The 19,305-nt window shown below is 37.4% G+C and overlaps 1 pseudogene; it reads left to right on the top strand.

Annotated features, from left to right (window-relative positions):
- The window catches only part of LOC100979374 (keratin, type II cytoskeletal 8-like), a 45,398-nt pseudogene extending 43,067 nt beyond the window's left edge, over positions 1-2,331 (top strand).
- Positions 2,332-19,305: the final 16,974 nt, after the last annotated feature.

Raw genomic sequence — 19,305 nt, 5'->3', positions numbered from 1 at the left:
GTATAAAACGATTTTCCACCAAGAAGCAGCTTCTCTGCTCTTTCTGGGATCTCCGTCTGGTTTAGCCCACCCGCCTGCCTCCACTCCTGCTTCCACCTTGTCCATCAGGGTGACCCAGAAGTCCTACAAGGTGTCCACCTCTGGCCCCCAGGACTTCAGCAGCTGTTCCTACACAAGTGGGCCCAGTGCCCACATCAGCTCCTTGAGCTTCTCCTGAGTGGGCAGCAGCAGCAGCTTCCTGGGTGGTCTGGGTGGAGGCTATGGTGGGGCCAGCGGCATGGGAGGCATCACCGCCATCACGTTCAACCAAAGCCTGCTGAGTCCCCTTAACCTGGAGGTGGACCCCAACATCCAGGCCGTGCGCACCCAGGAGAAGGAGCAGATCAAGACCCTCAACAACAAGTTTGCCTCCTTCATAGACAAGTTACGATTCCTGGAGCAGCAGAACAAGATGCTGGAGACCAAGTGGAGCCTCCTGCAGCGGCAGAAGATGGCTCAGAACAACATGGACAACATGTTCGAGAGCTACATCAACAACCTTAGGAGGCAGTTGGAGACTCTGGGCCAGGAGAAGCTGAAGCTGGAAGCGGAGCTTGGCAACATGCAGGGGCTGGTGGAGGACTTCAAGAACAAGTACGAGGATGAGATCAATAAGCGTACAGAGACGGAGAATGAATTTGTCCTCATCAAGAAGGATGTGGATGAAGCTTACATGAACAAGGTAGAGCTGGAGTCTCGTGTGGAAGGGCTGACTGACCAGATCAACTTCCTTAGGCAGCTATATGAAGAGGAGATCCAGGAGCTGCAGTCCCAGATCTTGGACACTCCTGTGGTGCTGTCCAGGGACAACAGCCACTCCCTGGACATGGACAGCATCATCGCTGAGGTAAAGGCGCAGTAGGAGGAGATGGCCAACCGCAGCCAGGCTGAGGCTGACAGCATGTACCAGATCAAGTATGAGTAGCTGCAGACGCTGTCTGGGAAGCATGGGGGTGACCTGCAGCGCAGAAAGACTCGGATCTCTGAGATGAACCGGAACATCAGCTGGCTCCAGGCTGAGATTGAGGGCCTCAAAGGCCAGAAGTTTCCCTGGAGGCCACCATCACAGATGCCGAGCAGAGTGGGGAGCTGTCCGTTAAGGATGCCAACCGCAAGCTGTCCGAGCTGGAGGCTGCCCTGCAGCGGGTCAAGCAGGACATAGCGCGGCAGCTGCGTGAGTACCAGGAGCTGATGAACGTCAAGCTGGCCCTGGACATTGAGATTGCCACCTATAGGAAGCTGCTGGAGGGCGAGGAGACCTGGCTGGAGTCTGGGATGCAGAACATGAGTATTCATCCATAGGAAGACCACCAGCGGCAATGCAAGTGGGCTCAGCTCAGCCTATGGGGGCCTCACAACTCCCAGCCGCAGCTACCGCCTGGGCTCCAGCTTTTGCTCTGGCGCGGGCTCCAGCTCCTTCAGCCGCACAGGCTCCACGAGGGGCGTGGTTGTGAAGAAGATTGAGACCCGCGATGGGAAGCTGGTGTCTGAGTCCTCTGAGGTCCTGATGTCCTGACGTCCTGCCCAAGTGATAGGTGCGGAAGCCCCTCCCAGCCTACTCCTCCTGCGGCTGCCCCAGAGCCCGGGAGGGAGGCCGTTGTGCAGAGTAGCACAGGCAACGGGGGACCCACCTGAGGCTCAGCCCTAGTCCTCAGCTCACCTGCCAGGGAGTTTACTGCCTGGGGACCCCCCTTGCCCATTTCTCCAGCTGCAAAACAATTTAGTTGCTTTATTTTTTTGTCCAAAATAAAACCTCAGGTAGCTCTGCCAGAAAAAAACCAAAACAAACAAAAAAAAGATTTTCCAGTTAAGTAGTAATTTTCTGAATAATTTTTCTCCCAAATTAGAAATAGTTGGTAATAGAAAATGGAAACAGATTATATAAGTAGCTACAAGAAGTTTCACACTCCTGTAAATTGTTCTATGACCTGTAGTTATGTACAAAATAAAAGTTCATAATTCCAACATTAGCTCCAAAAAGATATAATTATTGACCTTAGGATAACAATATCAACACTTCCTATCCAGGTCTCTTTATCTAAAACTATATAAGAAAAAAGTAATAGTAAATATCTTTTCAGAATATTGTTGCAGTATGTGACAGAAAATGACTAGAATGACTTGTGGGTACAGCATATTTAGCATTGCACAGCAGTATGCTTCAGTTAAGTTCCTGAGTAAGTTACGTTTATTCCTTATGTATGTTTCTCTGCCAACAAATTAGTTATCCACCTTTTCAATGCAGTCCAAAGCAAACTATATTTTATGACACAAAGTCATTAAAAACTATGATCCAGGACAATACCTACAAAATGAAAGTAAAAATAAGAAAGAGAACATCAAAAATGCTTGTTAGAGTAACATTTTAATGAATTCAGTATAATAAATTTTTCCCATGACCTGCGATATTTGCATTAATTACTGCATCAATAATCTTGCATAGCAATATCTGGCTACATGGAATTATATGCTTTGGGGTCTTCTCCTCATTTCATACCCTGATAGTCTCAGATTTCTAGTCATCCTATCCTTTAACAGGATAGCAATAGTTGATGATATTGACAAACTTTCAAATTATGGTAGAATAGAAATGTAGAAAGAGCAAATTGGCTTAAATTTAAAACCACATCCATGTTCTAGTAATTGATATAAACACCTGGAGTTTGAGCAGTGACTTGCTAATTAACTCCCATGTAACTTGGATTTTTCCTGCACATTTGCAATCTACATTTCAATGCAAATTAATTCAGTTCAATCCAGTAAATATTTGTTGATTCTCACTTAAATAGCAAGCACTGTTATTTTGCTGTTATGCTTCCTGCTCTCAAGGTGTTTATAATCAGGAAAAAGAGATAAGCAAGCACATAACTCAGAAATCAAGGCAGAATATGCTTAATGCCTTGGAAAAGATTACCAATAGAGTGCTTTAGAATGCTTATGCAAACAGAAAAAGGTAGTAGCATGAGTTTTGACAGATAATATATATCTCAGAGGGGGTATTGTAAGGATTAAATGCAACATATAATCCAGAGGGAGCAACTGAGACAGAGTCTCAGCAAATATTAGCTATCGTTATTTTCATTTTTATAGTTGCTGCTATTTTTATTTTCCAGTGTAGCTTATTTAAATAAGAATGATCACATTTGTGTAGCTATCTGCATTTGCTATTTTGATTGCCTTGAATTCACTGGGTTAGAGAGCTGACTAAATCAATTATATTGATTTCAAATCAATACATAAGTAGGGCATGGTAGATTTTTAACACCTACAGTGCATTAGTTGTACCTGCTTGTTGCTATCACCACCTCTTCCGAATTCCACAAGAAACTCCCTCTTCATGTTTGTTGGGATTTCCAAAAGAAGAAACGTATCTGGGAGTGAAAATTATTTCCTTGGTTTTCCTAGAGACATCATTGTTCCTGTTGACATTCCTCTCTCCCTAAGTTGAGGAATTTCACAGCAAACTTTTCCAGCTTGTGAACTCCATCATTCCTCTTAAAGCTTAGCCACACAAAGATCACATCATAGCTCATCAGAGGACTGTCTGCTTTGTCTGTGATAACCAGCTTAAGGGGCTCTGGAGGCTTGTCTTTGATTTTTATAATCATTATAACCATAGTTGAAAACATGTTTTGTTTTTCTATCTTCTCAGTTAAACACTTTGGGGAGTAGGAGGAGCTTATCAGTTACTTAAACACTGAAATGTTTAATGTTCAGTTGCTATTATGCATTCAAGGTGCGGCAATGCAAAAATCGCTCTTTCTTTAGTGGGCTGTGATGAATGTCCCTATGTGCTTCACAGAGTATGAACAATCAAATCTCACGTTACCTCTTTGAAAATGAAAACCGGTTTCTTTATCTCTGTTCCACATAGAGTCTGGCAAAGTTAATTCTCTGTCAAGGTATCAGAAAGACTAGATGAAGCCAATGTATTATTTTTTATTTACTCCTGTCTTTGTATTTAATGCAAATTATGTGTAAGATAGTAAATTTGGCTAAGAAATCATTGCACTGATCAACTTAAGAAAAATTCCAAGGACTTTCTCTCTCTCCATCATTTATTGTGATAATGCCAAAAGTTGTTGGTGTTTTTTAATGAATGACATTCTTTGGGGATATTCAGATTGTTCCATGTATGTCTTGGATAAATATTCATATTTTCCATTTAAAGGCAAAAAGGATGTATCCTAGGAAATAAACAGATATATAGCATGGTTCATAGGGTTGCATTTTAACCTCCAATTAGATTGCTCGGATAGGAGACAGTTCCGTGTGATTCAGAGAAGAGATCACTGGAACTCAGGAATGAGACTAGTTCCAGATTTGCTACTCCCTAGTTGCATGACTTTAGACAACTCTCTTATTAATTCCATATAACCTCAATGTTCTCATCTGTGAAATAAAGAGGTGCATCCAATAAACCTTGAAGCTTCCTGTGGACTCTATAATTCCACAAATCTAACAAGTTATTACCAGAAAGATAAAATTAACCGGGCATTGGAATTGTATACAATATCTAGCACATGCTAAAGAAAAAGACAAGATAGGGAACTTGACTTACTAATTTCTCAGATATTCTGAGTATTTACTAAGTCCATGACATTGGGCTAGATGGTGTGTGTGTGTGAGTGTGTGTGTGTGTGTCTTTAGTGTGGCAGGAATCCTAACCTTAAGGGGCTTAGAATCACCCAGTGAGGAAGACTAAGTGTTTGCATGAGTAATCCTCATGCTAAATACAAACAAGGAACCTTCATTTTTAGGAAATTAACTAGGCAATTGAGGCACAATTCATTTTATCTTTTTAAGACAACCCTTGATGTTCTGTGATAAATGGCTCAATCTAAAATTACTTCAGAGTGAAAATAATTTTACTGCATATCAAAGCATCACAATTTGTAGGCAAAATGTGTGGGTGTGCCTGTTTAAAAAACAAGTAATTAGACCAGAAAACTCCTCTTTTTGGTTCTGCCTTTCCTGAAGACAAACCAGTCCCAATCCCTGATTGATAATAATTTGTAAAACAGGTGGTAGGGCTGAACAGACAGATTAGGGATAGGTGTTAATCAAATTCACACTGGTGTGTTTTTATAGGAAACCAGTGAGGAAATGGCTAGAATTTGGGGCTGCTGGGTTCTGTTAGGTAAATGTTTAGCTTTGATTAATGATGCTACCAGGCCACATTTTCTAATCACATATGACATGTTAGAAATCTATATCTTCACATAGGCTCCTCCCATTTCTATTGCAAATTGTTCATACTGTCCTCATTTCTGAGGCAGCCAAGCACTTAAAAAGATTTTTCTCAGTTCAGGTTTTGATTTTTCCTAAATGCTCAATAATAGATAAAAAGAAGCTTATAAATAAACTGTTCTTGATTCAGTATATCAACAGTAAGCTAATTTGTCACAGAAACAAGCAGAAGATGTTTTTTGAAAATATGTATTTATTACACAGTTAACATACTGAGGCTGAGGAATGCCAAGTGGTTTATGAACACAGACTTCTTGTAGACATATATATGAATCATTGATGGCTGTTTATCAGGAAGAGAGGAACATGATTAGATTCGTGTTTTAGAAAGGCAATCTGGGGTGAGAAAGAAAAAATGGGAAAATAATTTAAAAATATGTTAACTTCAATGATTCAAGTGAATGGCTATAAATATTTGTGCTAGGAGATTTGGAGGTGAAGCAAGAGGGCCAAATAGAATCCTCCAGTGATCATCTCCCACCCCTTGCAGGAACACCAGATGGAACTATCCACAAAATAAAGGACCTTTATGCCATGTGTGGTGGCTCCCACCTGTAATCCTGGCACTTTGGGAGGCCAAGGCAGGTGGATAGCTTGAGCCCAGGAGTTTGAGACCAGCCTGGGCAACAACATGGCAAAAGCCCATCTCTACAAATAATAAAAATTCATCCAGGCATAGGGGTGCATGCCCGTAGTCCCCGCTACTTGGAATGTTGAAGTGGGAGAATCACTTGAGCCCAGAGGCAGGGGTTATAGTGAGCTGAGATTGTGACACTACACTCCAGCCTTGGTGAAAAAGCAAGGCCCTGTCTCATAAAGCACCTTTATAAGAACCAAAAAGCATGTGAGTTATCACAGTACTTGGTTTTAACATCACATTAAGGAAAGAGACACTAAAGAGGGTAGGAAAGACAGTCTTGAATCTCCTGAACTATCCCTCCTCCATCTCCCAGCTGCACAGTATAACACCGAGAGAGAATCTGTGTGCTTGACAGAGGGGAAGTGCAGTGATTGTGGGCTTTGCATTGGAACTCAGTACCACCTGTTACAGCAGAAAGCAATACAGGGCAGAACACAGCTGGTGCCCATGGAGGGAGGATTTAGACCAGCTCTAGGCAGAGGGAAATCACCCATTCCAGTGCTTGGGAACTGAGTTCCAGCCAGCCTCACTACCATGGGCTAGAATCCTAAGTGATCCAAGTGATCAAGAATCCTAAGTAAACTTGAAAGGCAGTTTACGCCACAAGGACTGCAAGTCCTGGTGCTCTTCTGGGCTCAGAGACAGTGTACTTGGGGTACACATGACCTAGTGAGACACAGCTAGAGTGGCCAACAGAGTGCTTGCTTAACCCCTCCCCCAACCCCAGGCGGCACAGCTCGCAGTTCCTGGAAAGACTCTTTCCCCCTGCTTAAGGAGAGGAGAAGGGACAGCAAAGAAGACTTTGTCTTGCAACTTGGCTACCAGCTCAGCCACTGTGGAATAGGGCACCAAGCAGGGTCCTGAAGCCCCCATTCCAGGCCTTAGCTCCTACATGACATTTCTAGACACACTGTGGGCCAGAAGGGAACTGCTGCCTTGGACAGGAGGAGCCAGTTCCCTCAAGATTCATCACCTGCTTATTAAGGAGCCATTGGGCCTTGAATAAACATCAGCAGTATCCAAGAAGCAGTGCCATGGGCGCTTACTTGGGTGAGACCCTGTACTGTGCTGCCTTCCGGTGTGACAGTGGATTCCCAGCTGTAGTGGCCACAGAGACACTCCTTCTGCTTCGTGAAAGAAGAAGGAAGAGTAAAAAGGTTTTTTTTCTTGCAGCTTGTAGCAGCTCATCTACAGTAAAATAAAACACCAAGGAAATTTCTAAAATCCCCAGTTCCAGACCTTACTTCCTGGACAGCGTTTCTAGACCCATCCTGGGGCAGAAGGGAACCCACTTGCCTGAAAGAAGAGACCCAAGCCTGGCAAAATTCACCACATGCAGACTAAAGAGCCCTTGAGCATTGAAAAGAACATCAGTGGTAGCCAGTCAGTACTTACCACATGGGCAGTGGTGGCCGTGAGGAGAGACTCCTGCTTGAGGAAAAGAGAGGGAAAAAAAAAGAACTTCGTCTAACAACCTGAGTACCAGCTCAGTCACAGTAAAATAAAGTACTAAGTAGATTCCTAACATTCTCACCTCCAGGTCACAGCTCCTGCACACCATTTCTAGACACACACTGAGCTGGAAGGGAACTCTCTACCCTAAAGGGAAAGACACAGCCAGGCTTGATTCACCACCTGCAGACTAAAGAGCCCTTGGGCTTTAAATAAACATCAGTGGAAGACAGACAATAGTCACTGCAGGCCTTCGGTGAGACCCAGTACTGTGCTGACTTCTGTCTGACCTAGCATAGTCCCAGTGGTGGTGCCACAGGGGTGCTTCTCTCACCCCTCCCTCAACTCCAGGCAGCTCAGCTCAGAGAGACAGAAACTCCGTTGGTTTGGGGTAAAGTAAGGGAAGAAAACAAGAGTCTCTGCCTGGTAATCCAGGTAATTCTGTCAGATCTTACCCAAGACAACCAAGGGGTATCTCTATGAGTATGCAAGAGTCACAGCATTACTGGGTTTGGGAAGGCCTCTAATGCAGATATGGCTGCAATGACCAAAGACTTAGATCACAGCACTCAATTCCCTTTGAGTAATTGGAAAGCTTTCCTAAGAAGAATGGGTACAAAATAAGCTCAGAATACAACAAACACCTCACTCTTCAATGCCTAGACATCGATGAGCATCCCAAAGTGTCAAGGCCATCCAGGAAATCATGATCTCACCAAACTAAATAAGGCATCAGAGACCAATCCCAGAGTGACAGAGGTATGTGATCTTCCAGACAAAGTATTCAAAATAGCTGCATTGAGGAAGCTGAACAAAATTTAAGGTAACACAGAAATTCTGAATCCTATAAAATACATTTAACAAATAAATTAAAATTATTTTTAAAAATTCAAGCAGCAATTCTGCAGCTGAAATGTTCAATTAGCATAGTGAGGAATGTGTCAGACTCTCTCAACAGCAGAATTGATTGAGTAGAAGAAAGTATTAGTGAGTATGAAGACAGGTTATTTGAAAACATACAATCAGAGATTGTATAAAAGATTAAAAAACAATGAAGCATGCCTACAAGATCTAAAAAATAGGTCCAAAAGGGCAAATTTAAGAGTTATTGGCCTTAACAAGAAGGTAGAGAAAGAGATGGGAGTAGAAAATTCATTCAAAGCAATAACAGAGAACTTTCAAAACCCACGAAAAGATATCAATATTCAACCACAAGAAGCTTATAGAACACCAAGTAGATTTAATCTAAATAAAACTACATTAACACTTTTAATAATCAAACTCCCAAAGTTCAAGGATAAAGAAAGAATTCTAAAAGCAGCAAGAGAGAAGAAACAAATAAGATACAAAGGACCTCCAATACATCTGACAGCAGACTTCTGAGTAGAAACCTAACAGACCAGGAGAGAGTGGCATGAAATATTTAAAGTGCTGAAAGAAAAAAAAAGAAACCTTTTATCCTAGAATAGTATATCCAGTGAAACTATACTTCAAACATGAAAAATACATAAATATTTCTCCCGATAAATGAAAGGTGAGGGATTACATCAATACCAGAACTTTCCTATAAGAAACACTAAAGGGAATTCTTCAATCTGAAAGAACAGGACATTAATAAGCAATAAGAAGTCATCTGAAAGGTATAAAACTCATTGCTAATGGTAAGCACACAGCAAAACATAGAATAGTATAACACTGTAATTGTGGTGTGTAAACTACTCATATCTTGAGTTAAAAGACTACAATATGAACCTATGAAAAATAATAACTACAACAACTTTTCAAGACATAGACAGTATAGTAACATATAGATAGAAACAACAAAAAGTTAAAAAGGGGGATGAATTAAAGTATAAAGTTTTTATCACTTTTCTATTTGCTTGTTTGTTTGTTTTGGCTATTAGAGTAAAATTGTCATCAGTTTAAAATAATGGGCTGTAAGATGTTATTTGCTAGTCTCATGGCAACTTCAAAACAAAAAAAATACAACTGATACACAGAAATGAAAATCAAGAAATTAAAACACACCATCAGAGAAACTCCTCTTCACAAAAAAAAAAGAAAAAGAAAGAGAGGAGGAGACCATAAAACAATCAGAAAACAAATAATGAAATGGCAATAGAAAGTTCTTACTAGCTGAATGAATTTTAAAAAAAGACCCAATGATCTGTTGCCTACAAACAAGAAGCTCTTCACCTACAAAAACACATGTAGACTGAAAATAAAGGGATAGAAAAAGATATTCCATGCCAATGCAAACCAAAACAAGAGCAGAGTAGCTACACTTCATCAGACAAAATAGATTTCAAGACACAAAGTATAAAAAGAGACATAGAAGGTCATTATATATGATAAATAAGTCATTTCAGCAAGAGGGTATAACAATTGTAAATATATACACACTCAACACTGGAGCACCTAGATACATAAACCAAATATTATTAGAGCTAAAGAGAGAGAAAGACCTCATTACAATAATAGCTGGAGACTTCAACAGCCTTCTTTCAGTAATGGACAGATCATCCAGACAGAAAAGAAATAAAAAAAATTGGACTTAATCTACACTATAGACAACATGTTTCTAATAGATATTAATATTTACAGAACATTTCATTCAATGGCTACAGAACGTACATTCTCCTACTTAGCACACAGATCATATTTAAGGATAGACCATATGTTAGCCCAAGGAACAAGTCTTTAAAAATTAAAAAAAAATCATATCAAGTATCTTCTCTAACCACAATGGAATAAAATTGGAAATCAGTATCAAGAGGAGGGTGGCAGACCAAAATGGTGGAATAGAAGCCTACAGAGTTTGCCTGAAAGGAGCACCACATTTCAACAACTATCTGCACAGAGAAAAGCACCATCACAAGAATCAATATCAGGTGCAGTAATCACAGTACCTGGATTTAACTTCACATCATTGAATGAGGCATTGAATTGGGTAGGAGAGACAGTCTTGTTTTGCCAACACTACCACTCTCCTGTCCACCAGCAGTGGGTGTGTGGTGTGGAGAATGAGTCAGAATTCTCTCAGATAAATTTAACAAGAGACTGAAATATTAATAATTGAAAAGAGTCAAACAGAAATTCTAGAAAAATGCAACTGACATACTGAATAATGCATCAAAATATCTTAATAGCAGAATTGATTAAGCAGAAGAAAGAATTAGTGAGTTTGAAGACAGATTATTTGAAAATACACAGTCAGAGGATACAAAAGAAAAAAAAGTCATCTGTAAGACCTAGAAAATACCCTCAAAAGGATAAATCTAAGAATTATTGGCCTTAAAGAGGAGGTAGAGAAAGAGATAGGAGTAGGAAGTTTATTCAAAGGGATTATAACTATTTAAAAATTCATATGGAACCAAAAAAGAACTCTAATAGCCAAGAAAATATTTGAAAACTACCAATCTGACAAGGTATTAAAAACCAGAATATATAAGGAGCTCAAACCACTCTATAGGAAAAAATCAAATAATTAGATCAAAAAATGGGAAAAAGATCTGAATAGATTTTCCTCAAAGAAGATATACAAATGACTAATAGTATATGAAAAGATGCTCAACATCACTGATAATTAGAGAAATGCAAATCAGAACCATGATGAGAAATCATCTCACCTCAGTTAAAATGGTTTTTATCCAAAAGATAGGCAGTGAGAAACGATGGCAAGGATGTGGAGAAAAAGTAGCCATAGAACACAGTTGTTGGGAATGTAAATTAGTACAGCCACTATGGAAAAGAGTATGGAGGTTTCTCAAAAAACTAAAGATAGAACTACCATATGACCCAGCAATCCCACTGGTAGGTATATGTTCATAAGAAAGAAAATAAATAAATCGAAGACATATCTATGCTCCTATGTTTATTGTAGCACTATTTATAATAGCCAAGCTTTGGAAGCAACCAAAGTGTCCATCAACAGACAAACGGATAAAGAAAATGTGATACATACACGCAATGCAGTACCATTCGGCTATAAAAAAGAAGAAAATTATGTCATGGCAACAACATGGATGGAACTGGAAGACATCATATTAAGTGCAATTAACCAGGCATTTCTTCTTTGCATATTCTTCTCATTTGTGGTAGCTAAAAATTAAAACAATTGAACTCATGGGAGTAGGGAATAGAATAATGATTACCAGAGGCAGGAAATGGAAGTGGGGGGTAATGGAGCATGTTAATGGGTGCAAAAATGTATTTAGATAGAATGCATACAATCTAGTAGTTGATAACACAACAAGGTGACTTAAGTCAACATAAACGTATTGTCTATTTACAGATTACTAAATGAGTATAATTGGAATGTTTTTAACACAAAGAAATGATAAATGCTTGAGGTGATGGGTACTCCATTTACTCTGATGTGATTTTTATGCATTATGTGCCTGTATCAAAATATCTCATGTACCCCATAAGTATATACACCTACTACATACCTATAAAATTTGTATTATTCCAGTTGCTCCCTGTCAGAAATACATTTTCTCAAGAATTATGCCTGCCATCTTAGAGAAAAAGTGTTTAGGGTAATTGGTCTCATGGTTTAATTCAAATGCCCATATCAAACCATATGCTTAACAGTGTTACTACGTTTCCTAATCAGAGGCTTAATCAAAGGGTGAAAAAGTGTATTTTCACAACTGAAAATAAGTCATAAGGCTTTTGGTTTTTTGGCTTGGCATCTCTGAGAAGTAATAGCTAGATCTTGGAGAGAGGTTTGGTTGGAAGGGAGAAGGAAGAATGTGATCCTTCTCTGTAATTTACTGATTATTAGCATCAGGTTTTGTAATTTATTGTCTATTTGATGTCTAGCACTGTGCTCTGAACTAGAATGCATAGTTTCTTTCCATCTATAACCTCTAATATAATCGCCTATAATTTTAATTTTAATTCTTGTTGATAACTATTGGTTCAAAAATCATGGTAAAGCTTGAGAAATTCAAAAAACAGTGTCAATAATGGTATTATAGTAAATTATGAGCCAGACGAATCCTTTATTTTCATTTTTGTCCCTTAAAAAGTCATCTGTATCTAGAAAGAAATTATAACACTGCCAAAGAGAATACATACAACAAAACAAATGCCCACTTCTTATCTTTAGTCCTTTAGTTTCCTCTCTGAAGTCAACCAGATTTTGGATTCTTGTGTATACATATTCAGAGATATTCTAGTCTCTCCAAGCATCATGTATGTAAATATCTGTATCTTATACTTTCTTTTTTCCCACTTAGTAGTATCCGATTCTTACTTTTGTGCACTTTGTTTTTATGTTTACTTTTTAAAAAAACTTGGCCTATCTCAGTATATATACAGTATATACATATATACAGTATATATACACATATAGATACATATATATATCTGTGTATATATACACACATATACAGATATGTATATGTTTCCTGTAACAGTTATATAGTATTTCATTATATACCTGCACCACGATTCAACTGACTTCCTACCGATGGACGTACCAACTGGTGAACAACACTGTTTAAGGTTAAGAAAATGCAACGGAGCTTCATAGGTGGGAATACTGGGTCATAAGTCTATCTCTGGGTTTGATTCTTTGTATTCCATGTGGTTTTGAGTCTATTTTACTGTGTTTCTGTGCTTCTCCCTATGTTTTTTCCCATTTGTCTGTTTCTTTCTGTCTACACAAATACATTTCTAGTCACTAATCCCTTTTTTGTGTCTCACGGTTATGTGGACATACTTGAGAGTTTAAGTGTGGAATAGTGGGAAGCGTGGTGGGTGGAGGTGGGACTCAGTTCTGGTTCTGCCACTAACCAGATTTCGGATATTTTCTTTTTATACCTAAAGCCATTAATTTTCCCATTTGTTGAGCTACATAAACTTTAAAACTCCCCTTTGTATTATTTTGTGCATTTTTTTCTTTTACTAATCTGTTTATTCAGTCATCATTTAATACATTTTATGGAGAATATTCTATTTATCAGGTCTTGTGGAAAGCACTTATCAGAGGGGGAAATTGTAACGATAAATGAAATATTTCTTGGTTTTGACTCAATCCAATGGAAAACACAGATAGAATCAAATAGGTATATTGCATGCAATTGTATTTATAAAGGAAGTTTTAAGTTCCTATTTTCCTAATTTTTAAAGTGGAGCAATGGAATATTGATGGGCATTTATTTAAAACTTCCTTTTTAATTGTAATGGAATAAATATTTCGTGAGGACCATTTGCCCTCAAGAAAACAAATAGAACAATTTATGATTGTATTATTTCAAAAAGGGAAGTGCTCAAGATTTTGCATAATGGGTAATTTTGTATTTTAACTGGTTCTTTTCAGTTATTATTCACATGTAGCAATTCACATGCTTGATAATTTGGGGAAACAGATGCATATCTCATTCTGATTAGTAAGGGATAGATGATGTGCCACATATGGGTTGAGTCATAGACTGGCCATGAGGGAGAGACCTTTTCTGCTACTGATGGAAGCAAGGGTGAGAAAATAAGATCTGGAGCTCACTTAGGGTCCATACTACATAGGGGCAGGGACAGGATGCCAGAATAGTAAAGGGAAAAAAAATAACACCACCTTTATGGGAATGGTAAAATGTAATGCTTTCTTGGAGTCCTGCTTCATTTAAAACTAAATACAGAGAATCTGTTCAGAGCTATTTGCATGCTTCTCTTCCATCAACTCTGTGCTACTAACCTATATCAGATTCTTTAAAAAATATTTTAAATGGTAAATATTTAATCAATAAATTAATATTGGTATTAAAAAAATGTAACCCCATTTATAGGAAGGTTTAGATAATGAAAATGTGAGTGGGAGGACATTTAATAGCCCATTGGCTGAAATATCATTAATATTTTATCTCACATAGTTTTGTTGTCATTGTCATTTAATTTTGTTTTTCTCCTAAGAAAAACTGAGAAAATGACCTGTAAGTTTGAAGGCTAAATATATTTCTGTGGGCAAGATGACTAATCAAATTAAAGATGAAAGTGCATCAATCCATCTATACATTGCAAGAACAAAAATAAAAAATTGCCTTTTATCTACTTTAATATTTAAATTATAAAATATAACATATAGAGCTGAACATTATGTAAATGTAAAATCTTTCTGAGCCTCAGTTTTCTCATCTGTAAAGTGAAAATAATTACAATAATATGAATATATATTGGATAAGATTGTTATGAGAAATAAATAAAATAATGGATTTTTAATACTTAGCATAATGCCTGACACATGATTAGTGCTCAATTGTATTTGACATTATTAGGTGATATTCATAATCTGCTGAACCTGAAGAATAGAACTTGTTCTAGAGCAGGGAAATAAGAATGAATATGACTAATAAATAGGTGTTACTTTTAGGATTTGCGTAAGTTAAAGTACAAGTGCATTACTCTGTTGAGAATGGATGAGGAATTACTTCTGTGCCTAATTTCTGAGGAATTAGTGCTTTATTATCTGTTCTCAAAGGAGGACTTTAAGTGGGGGAATTCTGAGCATATTGGAGAATTTCTATATATTATCTTTCAATAAAATTACATGTATTTTGTCAAACTTGGGGAAATATTTTTGGATGTACCACATTGCATAGGTGCCTTTTAAATATTAATTTTTAACATGATTCCATTAAAGCCAAACTTCAACTGTATACATACATTTTTGACAAATAGCTGCCGCTCTTTCTCATCTTAGGAAATGATAGGGTAGATGTGCTTACTAAAAACTGACAGATACAAACAGCACCCTTACTCAGGAGCTCCCTCAAGTTTAGCAACAAAAAGGTAAACAATATCTTCTAGAATTGGCTCCCATGTCTATTTAGTGTTTATTAATTGGACTCACCTTTGCTTGAAACCTGATCTTTGCCCAGTCGTGTTCTTTCTTCCTTCTCACTAGCCCCAGCGTTTTCCTCTCTTTCTTGTTTTTTCTACCTTTCTCCCTCCTGCAGTGAAAAAAGCAGTATGAAACTTCCCTCTAGAGACCCTCCATCAAACGGCCATATGGGTTTAATGTATAATGCATGCAAAGCAGCGTGAGTTGCAGATGATTCAAAAGAGAAGCTTCTGAGGCTGGGCTCAGGAGGCATTCTTTAATAATAATTAGAAAATCAAAGAGCATCTTACTGTTATTCTAGTCATTTGACTGTAATGTAATAACCTTGGCCCAAATAGTGCCAGGGAGTAATATACCGCTATAATGCAACCTTCTCAACACAATTATTGTGCAAATGCACTTATTCATAGGTAATAGGTTCATTGTCTTTAGAATTTCCTGCTTAGATTTGACTAGAAATCTATGGACACCTCTCTAACTTGAGATATATCACTAAGGTCTTAGGCAGACACAAAATAATGCGAGGTTTAATTTAGATGTTAATTTTTCAGTAACATATTAAGAAACTATTTTGGGAGAGGCAGTTAGGGCAAGACTTGGGCATGGTCTTTCAGCTAGTGATGTCAACTTTTAAGAGAATGTCTTTTTTCTTTGCTTCTGGCCCAGGGATAAGATTTGAAATTAAGACTTGTGAACTTTTACTTTGCCACCATACCCCAAATTTTTACACTTAATCAGGGGTTTTAAAACCCCTAAAAAGTAGTAGAATGTAGAAATATTTATTGGGCACTTAATATGAGTAATGAGCTCTTGGTAAGTTATGAACAAACAAACAAAGCTGTTCCTCAAATAAATCAGTGTGCATGACTTCACTTTAGATGTCTACAAGGAAAGTTCTGCAATCCTTTGGCAAATCTTACTGGAGATACATTATTTATTGGGAAAAATTGGTCCAGAAGTTTTCTAAGGTGAGCAAAAATACTGGGGACAGTTCATCTCATTTACAAAGGAGCTGCAGTCAAGGCTCTCTGGATCTTTTATGAATAAAGATACATGCATAATTACTTTGTAAAGTTCCAGGGCTATGACATTTGATCCAATTTTAGGAATATTCTGTAAAAGAGAGAAGACTGAATGTTTGAAAAAAATCAGAGTTTCTTTAAGCTGAAAGGAAATTTAGATGGCACAGATTTAAAGAATCATTGAACTTAATCTGATGTAGGGCCTAGATAGTAGATAGCATGGTCCTCTTATATTGCACATGAAAGAACTGAGGACAAGTCATCAACCATACACTTATTATATGGGATTCATCAGGTGGACATTCAACCTCGGCTTAAACACTTCCAGTGACAGAAAGGTGACTTTTCTTGTGGCTACTATCCCAGTATTGAATGTCTTAAATTGTTATGCAAATTATTATGCAAATTTCCATATACAAATTTTCCTTTTACAAAATTCACTTTTCATTATTTTTTGCTCAGCGTGTCAGAAAGCGAATCATAAAATGATTTATCCAAAATCGACCTCTTTAGCATTTAATTTTTGCTAGCACAATGATATTTTGATGTTGCAGCACAAATCCATGGGAAAGAATAGATTGTTGTTGATGTTAGGAAAACTTGCCCTCTATATAGAGTACCTTACAATGTATACCTAATTAAATACCTACATGTGAAAAGTGATTGTATAAAGTAAGAGAAGATAATTCAGGAGCATATGTTTGTGATTTAGGAGCAGGGAAGGAGTTGTTCAACATAACCTTTAAACTGTAAAGCATAAGAAGAAAACTGATCATATTTTTTATCAGAATTAAATATCTGTTCAATGAAGGACATCACAGACTAAGATAATGCATAGGTAACAGGATGACAAAAGGTGGGAATCATTTGTAATATCTACAAGTAATAAGGCATTAATAACTAGACTAGAAAAGGAATTCTTGCAAATTAACAAGAAGCTGACAGAAACTCCAATAAAAAATGAGCATGAGATTTGAAAGGCAGCTTACAAAGTGGCATCTCAAGAGGTTAACAAGCAAAGAGATGCTCAAATTCATTTGTAATGCTGAAAATGCAAATCAAAAGAATGATGAGCTATCATTTTATACCTATGCTCCAGGCATTAAGTAGAAAGCTAAACAATGCCAACTATTGACAAGTTTGTAGGGGTATAGGTATCCATATTTATTGCTGGTGGGAGATAAAACTAATGTATCCACTCAGAAGGGCAATATGAGCTCACTTATTCAAATCTATGTTCTCATACCTTATGTCTAAATTATTTATTTCTTCAACATATATCCCAAGAAAAGTCTCACACAGATTCATTAGGGGACATGTACAAGGATGTTTATTGCTGTATTATTTGTGGTGGTGGGAGTTGAACCAATCATCACTGGCAGAGCAGATAATAGAATGTGTTGGGTGTATATTATGGAATACTATATAGTAGTTAGAAATAATAAATGATATTCATATAGCAAATATAGATGGATTTTAAAAACACAGTGCTTAGTGAACACATGAAAACACTATTTACCTAAATGAATTCATATATTAGAAATCACAATTGGAATTCATGCATTTAAAACAAAAAAATCACATGTTTATAGTTAAATATATAATGAAAACTAAACACATTGAACAGAATGAAATGACTGCCTAGAGAGGGAGTAGTGAATAGCATGTAGGAAAGGAAATAAAAGGAACCAAATAAAGAAAAGATACTTTTTTATAGTTCAATGTAATAACATGCCCTGACCTACACAGCCTGATTAGCTCAACCCTTTGCATCTGAAGGTCAAAGGAAAAAGATACCTCATAACAATGCCTTGAAGAGCCTTTGGAATCATGGAAAAAAAAATTCCTAAACATATTTAGCATCAGTGACATTTTATCATAATCTAAATATTTGACATTAGAATACTGCATGTAAATATAAGGAACTTGAAATTATCCAAAATTAGTTTGGCTAATCAAATACTGTGGTTAATTGTGAAGTTTTTATTAAACAGGTACATTTAGAAGGAACAAAGCTACAAAGCTTACTAATAAAATGTTGAACATTTATTCTTGTCACCTTCCCACTATATTTTTCACTGTTTTGCATTCTTAACCTTATTTGGGAACTGGTCACTTTTCAATTGTTATACCTCTGATTCTCCAGTTTTTTTCCCCCTACTATGTTGTATGTAACAGGCCAGAAGCCTGTTTTAAAAAAAAAATCCTGTTGTTGTTATTATTATTATTATTTAACCATTTTGGAATGGAGCCATTTCTAAATTACTTCCTATTCAGGAGCAGAAGTAAATGCTGGTAGGCATTTGACAGCATAAATATAGTGTGGGTTCCTGGGCAAGTGACATGGGCAGTCACATAGGGCTTCATTCTCAGAAGGGACCTGGGCTTGTTTTCAAGCTCTGTAGTCACCACCCTGAAATTTTTAATAATGTTTTTAACAAGGGGCCCCACATTATTATTATACACTGGACTCTTGCTCTCAAATTGTATAGCTAGCCCTGCAGAAATAAATGCAGAATTAAATGTATTTAACAGTGCTTTGTTGAACATCTCTCATGTACTAGGCACTGGCAACTCAAAGGTAAATAAGGAATTCCTCTTCTTTATTATAACAAAGGAGACACACATTGGAGTTCATTATAACAAAGGAGACACACATATCATCAACTAATTTATAGGGCAATACATATTCACGATTGTGAAAGCCTGCTTCCCATGAACATATTTTTGTTTGTTTGTTTGGGAGGTGTGGGGATTTACAAATGAACAAAGGAGTTAGAAGTGTTTGTTTCACATAGATGCGTAGAATCAAATAGATATTAGAATTAGTTCATTTAAAACACAATGGAAGTAAATCATTCCTATCCAGAAATGCTCTGTAATTTCATTTGAAATTAGTACTGAATATTATTTCAAGGAGAATTTCTGAAATACCAAGCTACTTAGTTTTTGCTTTTTAACTAAATGGTAATTTTGATAGCAAAGAAAAACTGGGTCCAATTTCACTGGCTTTGTTGATGCATGTCTTCAGTCAATTTATTTCATTTCCATTGCAT

Source organism: Pan paniscus, chromosome 4 (assembly GCF_029289425.2).
Source record: "Pan paniscus chromosome 4, NHGRI_mPanPan1-v2.0_pri, whole genome shotgun sequence".
Classification (NCBI taxonomy): domain Eukaryota; kingdom Metazoa; phylum Chordata; class Mammalia; order Primates; family Hominidae; genus Pan; species Pan paniscus.
This window is presented reverse-complemented; position numbering and strand designations above follow the sequence as displayed.